This window comes from Camellia sinensis, chromosome 13 (assembly GCF_055761805.1).
Source record: "Camellia sinensis isolate YWXY chromosome 13, ASM5576180v1, whole genome shotgun sequence".
In the NCBI taxonomy this organism is placed as follows: domain Eukaryota; kingdom Viridiplantae; phylum Streptophyta; class Magnoliopsida; order Ericales; family Theaceae; genus Camellia; species Camellia sinensis.
In genome coordinates, this window is record NC_138973.1 from 7,356,263 (window position 1) to 7,372,656 (window position 16,394).

Here is a 16,394-nt window from a genome sequence, read left to right on the forward strand (position 1 = left end):
AATCTCACTCAAAACTTATTGGATAATAACTCCAACTGATAAGACCAGTTAGTAATTTTCTATATAATTTTTATGAAAACTTTTCAGATTATTTTTTTAGACTCTATATATTTTTTTTCCTTATTTATTTATTTCTCATTGCTTTATATATTTTAAAATATAAACATATGTACGTGATTCTCTACAACATCAAATTGGGTTACAGGCAAAGCAGCGAGCTGTGCTGAGCCCAATAATAACTTTGGGCCCAAATCAAAACTAAGTAATGCATTTGACAAACTTTTGGTCTATATTATTTGGGCTGACTTATAGCCCAAGAATATTGATGTGCGGTTTGGATTCAATTTTGTATTACATTTAAAAAGAATTTAAATTATACAATATTTCTGAGTATGTTTTTGAATAAGTAAAATAAATATTTGTAAAAAAAAAGTATAGCAATTATTCTATTCACATAAAAATCAATTATAGAATTAAACACAATTCTCTCTCATCATATGTTTGATTATGTATTTTTAGATTTTTTTTTCAAAATAAGGTAAGTGTAACAACAAGAGGTTGTTATCCAAGCATGGTCAAATGTAATTTTATTCTTTATAAAATGTACCATCCCTCCTATACGAAAAAATTATTACGCGATTCAAAGGCATAACGTATTTCTATCTTTCACCAATTACCAAATGTTAAGTCTTGTGTTATTGTTATCTCATATCCTATTTCTTCTATTAATCACGTAACTTTTATGCCATGTTTGTTTGGGTGGACATGAGCTTGGGATTGGACTAATAGTCCAATAAAATTATTAATCCGATATTTGGTTAAACAATTGAAATACGGACTAATTATTTTAAACTTGACTTTTAGTTAAGATAGGATACATAATCCAACGGATTCGTAATCCCAGGACTATTAGTCATAGGAATGCTAATCCAGTCCGTCTAAACAAACATGTCCTTACTTCTTCAATTAATCACCTAAAGCATCATCTGACCATGCCGCAATACCATCAAATAACTTCTCCTCTTCAAGAGAGTGATAGAGAGATTGGGATTTTAAGAGGTATATATATATATATATGTGACTTTGGGGGCAAAGGTGGATCATAAACAAAGGCAAGTAGTAGGAACAATATACAATCATGTCAAAGCTTTTAAGAACGTAAAACCTGGAGGAGAATCTGTGGTTTGTAACCCCAAACACTACCAATCACTGAAATCTTACACTTTTGCACTCTTAAGGCAAAAGGGAGGTTAGGTTTGGTTAGGGCGTATAAAGGTGACCTATATGGTCCCCCACCCCACATTACCACATGGAAAAGCCCTATCATACCAATCCCTCTTCCAACCATCATAAAATTGGGGACCCATAATCTCCCATGATCATTTATTCATGACAATGATTTAAAAATAAAATGGTTATAGAAATAAATTTGTTGAAAATGATATGATATTTTTGAAAATTTGAGTATACAAACATAATTTCTATATAGTTTCACAAATGTAATGATGTGGCCTATATCCTTTTGTAATTCATCCTCCAAACCAAGATGAAATTTCCTATTTAAATAACTAATCTCATGCATATTGCATATACATCTAATTATAAAATATCATAAAATAGTTATTTAAGATATTATTCATGTGCCATAGGATAATTATTAGGAAATTTTAAAGCACTATATGACATTGTCTATGTAATTGTTCAAATTAATAGCGTAACAAAAAATTTGACGGGTCGAATCTCATACATTTCAGACCTTTCGGCTATTAGAGATTTGTATAGTTGTTAATTTTAAGACCCCGGGATTAGTCATATTGCAGTATAAGCTGGCCCAAATACCGAATTATAAAAAATAAAAAATAAAGAAATTTGTTCAAATCTTGTTACAAGTTTCAAGCTTGAACTTCAAAATCAAGGAAGTCTCTACTCTGTACCAACAATTTTTTCATTGGAGGATAGAAGCCTTTACAACTAGATCTATAAGAAATTAAAAGAAAGGTATAAAAATGAAAAGAAAAAAATAATAATTGTATGAGAAAGAGAGAATCTTTCAAGCTAATTAAAGTCTATTTTACATGATTATGACTGTAATAGAAATATAAAACTTCCCCTAGATGTACAAAACCAAACATAATATGGGCTCAAATTGCTTAACATGTGAATTGGATGGATGAGTTTTATCCCTCGTTTGGCAACAGTTTTTTTTTTGGACTTTTTGGTCACCATTCCTTTTTGTTTTTTTTAATATCTTTATCTGCGGCTTAAAAGAAGGGAAAAAAAAAATGAGGCTGGCCAGAGAGGAAGATGAGGAAGATAAGGAACTTGCTTAAAAGCCAAAAAAAAATGAGGGAAAAAAATGAGGGAAGATAAGGGGAAAAAAAATGAGGCTGTCCATAAAAAGAAGGGAAAAAAAATTGATGTTCTCTAAAAAAAATGTAGATAAGTCAAAAAAAAAAAAACTTAAAAGCCACCTTAAAGTTGTCGTCAAACATGGCATAGCAAGAAGTTGGAAGAATGAGGCTGGCCAGAGAGGAAGATAAGGAACTTGCTGGCTTGAAAACCGGCATTAGTACGGCCCTGTTTGGTACAGTTTAATTTCAGTTTATTTCAGCTTTCAGTTTAATTTAAGCTATTTTGATGTGTTTGGTTTAGTTTATACCTTATAGCTTATAGCTTATAGTTTTGTGGAAGTCAGAAAACAGCTTATTCTTTGAGTGGGGCAGGAGATGCTTTAAGAATAAGCTGAAAATCAGCTTAAGCTGAAAGTTATAAGTTATAAGCTGTTTAGGCATAAGCTATAAGCATTTTCCCACCGCTCTACCAAACAGGACTTACGACTTATTAAACAGCCTTAAAAGGGAGAAATTATATTTTGGTCCAATGCAACATCACATGATTCACTTCATTTTTATTAGGTAAATCTTCTGCTGGTGAACCCGTGTGGAGGTATTATTGTTCATCTAACAATCAAATGTTGACGGAACACTAAGGCTTCCTTTATAACTAAGTTATTTTATTAATTTTTTAATTTTTTATAAAAGATATGTAAAAAAATAAAAAAATAATATAATAACTTATAATAATGTTTTAATTAAAAGTTTTGCTAGAGATTCCCAACACGCTTACCTCCACGTAGAGGATTATGAGAGCAAATCTTAAAAAAGAAAAAATTCTACCAATCAAAAAATAGTGAAGGTGGTGAGGTCACCCTCACCGAAGGCTGAATTTTTCTGTTTAATTAGAGTATATAATTGACAATTGAAATTTAGCCAGCTGTGACACTTGTACCACCTTACAAAGTTCTCCCTTAAAAGGTGTGTCTACTCGCTAATTCAAACTAGGGTCACCTACATGTGCTTTCATGTGTAGCTTTGGGGGACCATGAAGTTTTCGGCCAACATGCTAGCAAAGGGTTCACATTGGGGCAGACTATGAAAATGGTATTTAAGGCAATAGGTTAATTTAATAATTTTTTTGATTATTTGATTAAAATATGAATTAAAAAAATTAATTTATTTGGAATGATATTTTGATTTTTTACGAATAGATATGTAAAAAGTAGAGAAAAAAGAAAATCTTTGACTTTTTGGTATGAGTTGTTGGCTTTTTGATTTTTTTAGTAACTTTTTGACTTTTGAACTAAACGGGCTGGTTCCCAAACGAGACCTAAGTCTCTTTGCTCATAAGTTAGGTTTAGTAGTTGTTTAGGTTGTGTTATATAAGTGTACTAGGAATAACTCGTGCCTAAAGGCACTGCCAACCATTAATTTTGTATCACGTGCTATGAAACTCAGTGTTAATAAATCAATTTCAAATAGTAATATCACTCCGATTTAAAACTTTACATATAAGAAACTGAAATTATTTCTACATATTGAATTAGCGAAAGTATTTATGAATTTCAAATAGCAAATTTCAAAATTAAAGTCCAAAAAATGAATTATATATTTGAATGTAGCATAACCAAAGAATCTATAAATATTTGCTAAATTTAAAGTCCTAATAGCAAATTTTAAATTTTTATCCACATCAAAATGACACATCTATACACTATAGCAACCTAAAATGGGATAACCTTCAATAAAAAGAATGTTATTGAATTAGTATCATAACTGGTAACCCTTTCGCTTTATTAGGTTTCAATGCCTTAAAATAAAGATAAGTTTTCAAAAATTAATACATGAAAATTGATTTTAGAAACCCATTCAGAAATCCATTTTAATAATTGTGGTAGTTCATTTATCATTTTAATCTTTTTGGAATCAAAATCATTCAGAAACACATTTAAATCTAACCTTCCATACTGAGCGAGAATTTTAGAGCAGAAAAACAAATAGAAGTCACCTATTCATAGAATCTCATTTCATTGAAAAAGACTTATGTCATCTCATAGTAACCTATTTCATATTCATATAAATGAAATCAAAACCATAAAGAAACACAAACAATTATGCCCAACTTCTTAATACTCTTTCAATTTTCCATAAAGAAATTGAAAGAAAAAAAAAATTCAATCAACACTACATAAACAAACATGCTATAAGAAATGAGTATAGTAACTTAGAAATAACAATATTAAATTAGGATACCATTAATGGGTTAACATGATGCACCGAAATGCTAAGAACAACAGCGGCAAAAAAAATATAAATAAATAAATAAATAAAACAATCAAATAGCTCAAACTTTCAAATCCACCCATAAGCAAAACATGAAACCATCCTTTTAAATCCATTTAATTTGCTCATGGGAAGCAGCCAACCTATTCATATAAATGAAATCAAAACCATAAAATCAGAATCAAAACCATAAAAAAAACACAAACAATTATGTCCAACTTCTTTGCACTCCTCTTTCAGTTATCCATAAAGAAATTGAAGGAAAAAAAAAATCAATCAACCCTACATAAACAAACATGCTTAACTTTGAAACGTATCTATTAGATTGTAGCAAAGCCATTTAAGCCCTTGTTCATACCTATAGTCTTAAGGCTAATGAATTACCAATAAAAATAAAAAGGCATTTTAGAAGTTCCTTTAGTTTTGTCATAATTTTATACATGTACTGCTTCCCATCCAAAATTCCAAGTCCCTTTCACACAATTCCATCCAACCTTCCACCATTGGTCAAACAACATTAAGGTTTCTAGAACAGGCATTGTTGTTAGGAAAAAAATCGTGGAATATTTCAACAACAACAACAAAGGTCAATCCAACAAAAAGGCTATCTGCTAAATTTAGATGCACAAAGACCCTTACCAACAGAAGCATTTTTTGAAAGAAACTGTTCTACCAGATCTTCATTCTGGTCAACTGTTAAACTATTCTACCAAAAGGTAAAAGCAAGTTAAAACAAACATTAGTTGTTTTAACTAGGGGGGAAGAGGCAGAAGAAAAGAATAGAAAAGAAAAAGAAATTAGTTCAAAAAATAATTTTAATTTCCATTAAAAGAATAAAAATAGAAAAAATAAAAGGGAATAATAAGTATGATAAAAGCAGTCTCTTACAATTCCACCGAGTATTAGAGAGTCAGCCCTCATCTATGTCTTTTGCATTTCAGTTTGGCAGTGAGCATAGCAAGAGTTAATTGCTTTTTTTTCTTGGCAGTAGTAGAATACAAAAATATTTCCAAAGACAATATTTTGAAATACAACGGAGATTTATTATGGAAAATTGACTTGCTCAATACTCCCAAATTTACAGCAATAGAATTGAATGCCTTTTTTCTTGGCAGCAATAGAATACAAAAATATTTCCAAAGACAGTATTTCAAAACCATTAAGAAATCATTCTGGGAACCCTTAACCCAGAGAAAGCAGTTGAAGCAAGCACATACAACAGAGATCGCTACTGTTTAACTGTCCACGTTTTGTACCCTCACCTTTTATTGCTCCACACCTACAACTTTTCTCATTTAACTGCCCAATTATATATATATATATATATATTTAAAAAAAAATACTTCATCCCTACACCTACATACACATTCTATTACCTTACTTTCATTTTATTGTTTCACTGTTCCACAAAGTTGTCAAAAATTTTCTTTCCATTGACAGGTTTGCACATTTCTGTTGTCTTTTTCTTACTAAAGTTGCTCACTATAATTTTCTTAATCAAACCATTGTTGTTTTTATGTTTAATCAAACTAATTTTGAAAGCGATTGTTCCTCAAGTAAAAATATAAAAATAAGCATTATTAGATATGTTTTTTCATACAATTTATTTTTATGTTATTGGTATGTAAAATACCGATTGAGTATTATAAAGCTTTTTTTTCTTCTTCCAATTATTTCTAAATTTCTTTTTTTTTTTAAAAATGTTTTCAACCATATAAAAGTTCAATCTAAATTAAAAAAATAAAAAATAAAACATATATACATTATGACAAATTTATTTATAAAAACCACCATATGAAAGTTCAATCTAAATTACGAATTAAAAAAAAAAAAAACAAGCCCAACAGGTGAGGCCTTAACCTCGACACACCATGACAATTTTTGGTTTTCTCTAGGCTAATAAATCTAGTGAGACAGAACCTTGATACAAATCTAGCAAGCTAAAATTATGGAAAGAAAGCTTCTTATCTTAGCAAAATTAACAACCTGCCACCAAGCTAAGATATGCATATGCATATATACATATATACGATCAATTACATGTCCAAGATGACTACTAAAATGGAGCATATCCAGTTGATAGAGGGCTTGATCACAGTAAGGATCTCAAACCTCAAAAACAGGTTCTAAAAAATTAACAGTTGACAGTCAATTAGCAAGCCAAAAACTGTTTGATTAGCAGTTAAAAAAAATTTAAGTTAACAGTCGATTAAGTGTTTTTTCTGGAATAAACCAGTGAAAAAACACGCAGGTTTATCAATGGAACACAAACCATGATGTATTGTAAATAGATAGCAAGAAAATGGAACTTTTCCATTATAGAAAATAATGTATACATGTTTGTTCCATTACTATCAAATGTATAATGTATACATGTTTGTTCCATTATTGTCAAATGCATACATGTTTTGTAACTTTGAATACAACTTTAAAAAAAAAATAATGTATACATGTTTTGTAATGCAAATGTATTGTTCCATTACTGTCAAATGTATTGCAATAGATTCTAAGTTTCATTAGAATCAAATACTTTTCCATTACTAAAAAATCTAACTCTGAATACAAATTTTAAATAAAAAAAAAAACAGAGCATGAAAATGGTTAAAAAAAACAACCAAATGGAACAAACACCCAGAGATTAGGAGTTCAAAAAATTCTTAGAATCTTAACCTAGATGGACAGATACAAGCTCATTTACAATGCATATAATATAAGAAAATTAATTAGGGAAAAATGAATTGCATATCAATTTCTTTTCCCAAGCAAATCACCATAATGAACCAAAATTAAACTTTAAAAACATCACAACTCGATGAAGAGAATTGAGCAGCGAGAGAAGGAGAACATAAAGAGAAGGGAAGCAAGCATCTTACCTTGGCGAGCCGAGAGTGGAGAGCAGACTTTGCAAACATTCTTAGAATACAGCCCGGTGTTTTGAACCCAACAGATTCTAAGTTTCATTATAATCAAATAATGTATACATGTTTTATAATGCAAATGTATTATTCCATTCCTGTCAAATGTATTGCAACAAATTCTAAGTTTCATTAGAATCAAATACTTTTCCATTAGAAAAAAATCTAACACAACCCAATGGAACAAACACCCAACGATTGGGAGTTAAAAAGTTCTTAGAATACAGCCCGGTGTTTTGAGCCCAACAGTTTCTAAAGTTTCATTAGAATCAAATAATGTATACATGTTTTGTAATGCAAATGTATTGTTCCATTACTATCAAATGTATTGCAACAGATTTTAAGTTTCATTAGAATCAAATACTTTCCATTACAAAAAAATGCAACACAACCCAATGGAACAAACACCCAATGATTAGGAGTTTAAAAAATTCTTAGAATGTTAACCTAGATGGAGAGATACAAACTCATTTTTAAAAAAAAACGAATACAGCCCGACAGAAAATTGCATATCAGGGAAAAATGAATCAGGGAAAAACAAATCAGGGAAAATTGCATACCAAAAGTAAAGAGAAGGGGAGCGAGCATCTTACCTTGGTGAGCCGAGAGTAGAGAGCAGACTTTGCAAAAATTCTTAGAATACAGCCCGACAGAAAATTCTTAGAATCTAAAACCCAAAAAAAAATTAATAAAACCAGACAGAAAATCAAACTTCGAATACAAATTTTTTTAAAAAAAATGAAAAAAATAGCATAGGCAAACAACCCTATAACCTGTTCACAGCCCGATAGAGAGAATTGAGCAGCGAGAGGAGGGGAACATTTTTGATTCAGAACAGCCCAACAGAGACCCAATGTGGGTTTTTTCGTTTTGTTGAAGAAGAAGAAGAACCGAGAGTGAGAGAGGTAGAGAGGGAAGGTGGGGAGATGCAGACGTTTCACAGTCCGATGGAGAGAATTGAGCAGTGAGGGAGTCTAACCCACGCTCCTAGCTCTGGTCTGGTGCCTGAACACCTATATATATATATATAAACAGTGAGCTAAAGCCCAGTGAATAACATAATGTGTAAAGAGGTTAAGAATGAATGTCATTACAGTAACGAAAACAGTTCATTAAATTAGTATATCAGTCATTCAGTCATAACAGTCATATGTGGTACATCCATTAGCAGAATAGTATAGTAAGCAGTAGGTCTTAAAAGACTGAACAGTCAATGATGGCCATCATAACAGTAAACAGAAGTTCCAAGATAAGAACTGACAGAGATCTCTGTAACAGTAGCAGTAACAGTAACAGTAGTTATTAAGGATGCCACAATACAGTTCAGAATAGAGGACAAACATTCATTCAGTCAACAGTAAACAATTCAGAAAACAGTTCAGTTGTTCATTTAGAAAATATTCATTTTCGAACATATCTTTACAACATTGTTACTCACAGAGTTCTGGGCTATAAGCAGCTAGAGCGCGTCTCCGAAAGCTAACCCTACACAGTTACAATATGAACACACACTAAGCTATACAGTTAGGAAAATAATAACTTAATCCCTAATTTGCCTCGGTGTGGTTCTACATCAATATCCTCATTAAGATGTCTGAAACTAGGCCAAAGAATGCCTAGGATGGAATGAGGATGCAAAGATGCACTTTAAAAATATTTTCAAAAAACAGGGGTCCTGCTTGAGCGTAGGATTCCCCGCTCGAGCGTACAGGCAAATAAAATACTCCGCTCGAGCGCGAGTTACCCCGCTCGAGCGGACTGTCAAACATGCCAAAAGTACTGGATGTGTGAAAATCACGCTCGATTGGGCGCTCGATACCCGCTCGAGCGTGTGACACAAGTCCTCGCTCGAACGTCCAATACCCCGCTCGAGCGAACTGTAAAACAGTGTAAAGTGCTGGATGTACGAATTTCACGCTCGAGTGCTAGTCACTCTGCTCGAGCGTAAGTCCAAAATCTGAAATTTCCAGATTTGAACCTCAAGCTCAAAAACAAGTTTCAATATACCAAATTTAATCCTTTTGGGCTAATTTTCTGAAAAACACTTCAAAACTCATAATATAACATGTTTCAAAGATCAATTTGAGAAATCAAAGCCCAAAGGTAGTTCAATTAAATCCAATTTCAAACCAATTTTTATGAACATAACTCAAACATGACATACATGAGTTTAAACCAATTCAAAGCTTCAATTACTTGCTCAAATGAGCCTCAACTTCCAAAAACAAGATGAAGACATGGACTATAACAATAATATGAACATGTATGTACCAAATTCCATGTAATCAACCTTAAAATGCAACAATGTAGACATGCATGCATGATATATGCTACAATTCAACATTATGAACCAATTCTTAGCTAGAATCTCTAATTTCTCGTGGATCATGCAAGACAACACACAAATACATCAAAGAGAGGTTGAATTCTCTACCTTAGGTCTCTAATTCTAAGCCTAGAAGCTCAATTTTGCAAATCTTCTACCAATTTTCCAAGTCTCTAAGCCAATTTGAGATGGAAACAAGCTCTCTCCTATCTCTCTCTCTCTAGTCGGCTATGATTACAAGAATGGGCTGAAGAAATGTTGTGTTTGCATGTAATAAGGCTCAACATGTATTGCCTAAATGGTCCACTAACATGGCAATATGGTAAATAAGGCAACTTGTGTAATTTAACTTATTTTAATCTAATTTAATCATACCAAATCCAAATTCAAGTAATTATACCATAAAATCCTGTAAATTCTAATCATCACATAACACTAATCCATTCCTGGTTCGGCCGCCGATAAGGCCTTCAATTTGCAGTTTAAACATAAAACGTGAACAGATAGAAATGCACTTAAACAGATACAGACAATCAATCAGTTCAGGATTTCAGTCAATTCAGTCAATTATCATAATCAGTCTCAGTTTAACAGTAATTAGTGGTTTATCAGTAAACAGTGGTGAGGGTTGTCACAGATGCAGACGTGGAAAGGAGAACAGAGTGGGAGTGAGAGAGATACAGAGGGAATGTGAGGGGTTCAGACGTTGGAAGGGAGAGGAGACGTGGATAGATGGGACTCTTTCCAATGTGAAATAGTTGGGCGAAAACTATATATACTTAGGATGGATATATACTTAAGAGGTCATCTCAGTCGTTCATCTAAATATACAAATGAATCATGATTAATAAAATGTCCTAGTAGGACAATTGTCTTTAGGATAAATTCAAAAATCTTCTTCCCCTATTATATAGATTTTTTTAATTTTTTAGTTAAAAAAGTAGAAAAAAAATATGTATGTTTGGAATAATTTTTTGACTTTTTATGAAAAGATGTGTAATAAAATATTATAATAAAATCAAAGTGACAATCTTATCCTTTTAATTTTTTGACTTTTAACTTTTAAATTATATCATAATGACTTCCCCCACAAGCTACCCTTAAATAGTATAGACTTTTTAATTTTATAAATAATCTTTCGACTTCTTAATTTTTTTTAATTTATTCCAAACAAGACCTAATGATTTTTTCCCCTGCTGGGTAGGGTTAGTTGGCCCACATGCTAAAACCTTTAAGCTCGAGTATTAGCTAATATGATGGATTAATGGGTCGGGTGAACGAGTTGTCTATCACTGGCCGATAAGTCAAGGTTTAAGCCTTTTTTTTTTTTAGTTGTTTTTTATTTTTATTTTTATTTTTTCCCCTCTATTTTTCATGTTGTCAGGCTCGTCGGCTAAGTCGTTTCTCACCGGCTAATAGATCAGGTCAAGATTCGTACTCTAAACCTAAGCCCAATATAAGAAAAAATTATTGTGAGTTTTAGATTGAAAGAGTTTTAATTAGTGTGTTTAGTTTGATTTTTTTGAATTAAATTTTTTGAAAATTGAATTTTTTTATTTTTCGTGTTTTTTTTTGTTTTTAGTGAATATTTTTTAAATTTTAAGCATTTTCTTTACTTTTTTAGATACACCTTACTTAGATGTATCTAAAAAGTAAAAAATTTGTGAAAATATATTTAAAAAAATTAACAAATACATAAAAATATGAAAAATATACTAATTTGTTTTTATATTTTTGATATTTATTGAATTTTTAAAAGATTTTTTTCACAAAAATTATACTTTTTATGTGTATTTATGTTAAGTGTGTCTAAAAATTAAAAAATTTGCTTAAAATATTTTTAAAAAAATAATAAAAACAAAAAAATACGGAAAACAAGAAAGTATAATTTTCTGAAAATTGTTTTCAAAAAAAAAGAAACCAAACAAACTGAATAGTTTTTATTGGTGTGTGGGTCTCATATAAAGTGATGTTTTAGCTTTTCTTTTCCTTTTTTTTTTTTTTAATTTTCACATCATTAATGCTTCCTAAATTAAAAAGATATATCATTTCTGCGCAATATAATTATCGTGTGGTTAATATATTTTAATCAATAGGCATCAAAGGCTACAAAATGATCACGTTTGAGCTAACATTCCCTGGCCTCATAAGATTTTGTTATTAATTATTTTTAAGCCACTTGATATTAAAACTTAACATGATAATACATTCTTTTAAATAGACTACAAAATGACCACGTATCTCAGACATTCCCTTACGTTTCTTAATTATAAGATTTTGTTAATGATTATCTTTAAGTCATTTGTTGATAAGTTTCATATGAATCATTGTTAGTAATGGGCGCCCATGTGACATGACCATTTGAATTTGAATTTGAATTTGAATCTTATCCAAATAAGTTTTGAAATTGAATTCAAACCTATTTAGGATAACCATTCTGGATACAGATATTATCTCCATTAACTAATATGGATAGATAATAATAAAATAATATATATCTGATATATGAGTTATGGGTGATAATGAGAAAAACAACGTATGATCTGTTTTTACCCATATACTGACTCTCTCCCAAAGAACAACGATCAAGTCATTTGCACTGTGATTTGTGTAGGTGATATTCATTCTGTAATATCACTTTACTGCTGGGTTGGTTTATCAGACTCTGGAAGCACGTGATTTACCCACGAGGTTCTATCATCTAAAGGTATGATCTAAATATTTTATCCGCTGCATTCTATATAATGTGATTTACATTGGTATCAGAGCCATGTATGGGTATTTTCGTGCTTATTTTATGCATTAAAATATGTGTATATTTTTTATATAAATATATATACATGTATATGCATGAATATTAATGGAGGAGGAAGATGAAGTGCACGATTTTTTTTTTTGCATTTTAACTCCATTAGATTGAGAGAGTGATATACCTCAATTTTATGTTGTTTAAATGTCATTTTTAATGCCATAAATATTTTTATTTTGAAAAAAGGAGTCCGGCAGTACAAAAATCGGACCAGAAAACACCCTGGAAGGCGGCGCGTGCAGACCACGCGCCACCTGACGCTGTGAGCCGCAGCCACGCGCGCCCACGCGCTGCCACGCGCCCCACACGCGCCAGACGCCCTACAGACGCGCCTGCACGCGCCATCACGCGCGCGTCAGCGGCGCTGTCCACGCGCACGCCGTCCGCACCTCGCACGCTCGCCGCGTGCTGGAGCCGAGCCGCGTTTGAGCCGTGCGTCGAGCCGCACCGAGCCACGGGCTAAGCCGCGCGCCGAGCCGCTCCTTGAGCTGACTCGCGCCGAGTTGCGCTGAGCAGCGGCGAGCCGAGCCGAGCCGTTTTTTCAGCGCTAGCTTGGCTCTAAGGCTCTGTTTGTTTGTTTTTAATTCTGAATTGCGTTAATTGGCCATAATTTATTCGTTATAACTTTGTTTTAAGCATGGTTGGTACCGTTAGACTCAGAATTAAATTTTATATCTTCTGTAAAATTTTGAAAATTTTATGAAAATAAAAAAATATATATTTTTCCTGAAATAATAATGCATTATTTTTGTTTTAAAATGCATCTGGGGTTGCATGATTAAGTTTCTGGAGCTGAATTTTTTATTGTACACTACTGTTATGGTTTACTGTTTACTGGTATAATTGTAGCATTTTATCAGATTCTGGAATATTTATTTATAATTTTATGTGTGTTAATTAGTTATTTAAAATTCCAGAAAAATTCAGAAAAATTTCAGAAAATTTCAGGATGATGTACTTTCTGTTATGGCATAATCTGAATATTTAATACAGCATATTATTTTTTTTAGAGTTTCTAATATGTTGTAATTAGAAAAGCATGATCATTTATTTATTTATTTATTTGAATTCCATTATTAAATGAATATAGCATGAGTTATTTGTAAATTTACATTAAGATGCTATTGTATGGAATTTGTCATGCTTTGTATATGCCATAGTCAGTGGGAGGTTATTCGGTTGAAAGAAATCTTTGTAGATTAACTCCCGAAAACTAATATTTTGCGCATAAATTAAATTAAATTTTGGATAATTGTCACATGTGGCGCAAGAGATGATTACGAGCATAGCGGATTTTCGATCTTGCGACTTGTGTAATATTGTCACTATTTAATTTAGATTTTTGCGGCAAAATTATATTATGCTAATCAAATTAATCCCAATGCGAATTTCTCTCTAAATTGATTTAGCTTATGGAAGTTAATTTGGTTGACCTAGACTTAGTAGAGATGTTCAAATGTGAACAAACTAATCTCATTCTTTAGATGAGCAAAAGTCTTGGAGACTTTAGGTCAAACCTTAATTGAGCCAAAGTAAGGAAACATGACTCAAAGTCGCCGTGGTTTTGTTGCCTTGTTTGACACAATAAAAACTAATGTGTGCGCTATGGTTAGCGGCACGCTACATAGTTTTGGTTGGCGAGTTTTGGAGTTATGAAATTAGTAAGCCCTCAATAGATCTGTATATGATCTTGACTAATGAGCTGTGCGGATTGACTTTGTAATTTGACTTGTAAATAATGTTACATCATTGGATGAAGTAACATTCAAGAGTCACGTCATCCAAGAAATGCGAGCTTAAATAAATTAGTCATTAAGTGTAAGACGAGTAGCCAGTACGAGCAGTGTTTTGCTCTCTACCCAATTATTGGGAGTGGATTGAGCGAAATTTCATGCACTATAATAATGTGCGTTGAAATATCACGTGAAGTTAAAAGATTAGCGCTTAGAAGCTGCAAAATCTATTAACACTGAGTGAAAATATTAGCGCTTAGTGGCTGCAAAATCTATTAGCATTGCCAACTTGTCTAAGTCTAGACACTTACTGTTTCCACACTTGAGTGTGAAACATGGATGAGGTGCTTCTTTGTGTGATTCCTTTACTAGGCTAACGTTTTGAATAACATTTACCACTAAGCGCAAACGTTGCAGCATAGTAATGAAAAGGTCAAGGCTGACAAGGTTGTTATGACTCTAAGAATTTGACGCATGGCTCATGAGAGAAAGAGCATTGTGTTGAATTAGACTATTTAGCCTAATTCGCGCTTAAGTTACTTCAGGAGCTGTCATAGTTGATAGCTTATTCTCTCCTTCTTGTGGATAGTAGAATTAATTGCAAGTAACTATGAAGCGAGAAATAGATATGGCAAGAGGAGTATCGTCATCTTTCAACTAGATGTATTAAAGTGTATAGAGAATAAAATTGACTTGAAGGTGCAGGGGATTAGCACTTACTAGTTAAATTTGCGACTTAGGCGCAGTTGATATCTCCATGACATCCTTTTTATGATCTAGTGAATATGACTTTGTCGTGAGTCATTACCTAGTTAGGCCTAAACTTTTAAAACTTGTCTTCGAGAACTCACACATTAAGATGATTGGAATTAGTTTATGACATTGGTCATGAACCAATGGCTTATTATACTTAATCACATTAATGAGATGATGACACGATGGTTTGAGTAGGCCTTCTCGGGCCCACTCGCTTATGACATCCTGCTCTCATGTGAATGTGTAACTTTGTTCACAATGGGTGCGCACAAGTAAGTAGGAAAGCCGTAGAAGGTCATTTGTTTTGGCGCATTTAGTCCACTATGATATTTGTGACTAAGATATGTGTAAGGGTATGATAGCTAAGCCTCAATCTCGACACATTTATAAATCACGATATGTATCTGAGTCAAGACTATTTGATCTCCCATAAGTCAAAAGTTTTGAGATGATTTTTGACATTGCACATATGAGGTTGAGATCAATTAGATAAGAGCTTTTGTGCTTTTAGTTTTGACCAAGATGACGAGTATCTATTTGAGTTATTTTTAGAAAACTCTGTGAAGAGAGATGGATGCTTAGAAAATTGATTATTCATAGTATTCAACAACACAATGGTGTAGTAGAGAATAAGGAATTAAATATTGTTAATGTTAGGTGGATAATGGCGCAAAATGTTTTCCAATTGGAAATTGCACTAGTTTGTTGCCTATATCCCTAACTAAGAGCCCTCCATATCAAATTTTACACTCCAATTTTGAGTAATAGGTTAGTGGAGAGCCATCTATGGGCGATCTGTAACCGTTAAGCAGCTTATCTTTATGTTACTTCTTATAAGATTGTGAAGTTAAGACCTAGGGTTCTATAGCGCATTATTGAATGCTGTCTTGTAAACACAAAGGGTCGTGTGGCGCATTATTGTATGCGGTCATGCAAACCTTTCGGGTCATGTGCATATAGGTAAGCAGCTTTGTGGTAGTGTAACTAAGTCACATAAAGTTTTATTAGTAAAGGTGACGTGAATAGAGTTTTCGGAACTCTATAAGATGGAGAATTCCAAGCATAGCGCTCTATGTAGCCTAGTTGAGAATGGAAAGAAATTTCCAATATCCTAGGGACAGTGGGAGCGATGTGCCTACTAATGGATTACTCCATTAGAGAAGAATACTCTACATTCTTAGTTGCGTGTAGCAAATGTGAAAATTTTCCACGTCATCGCTGGGTGATTGAGAGGGA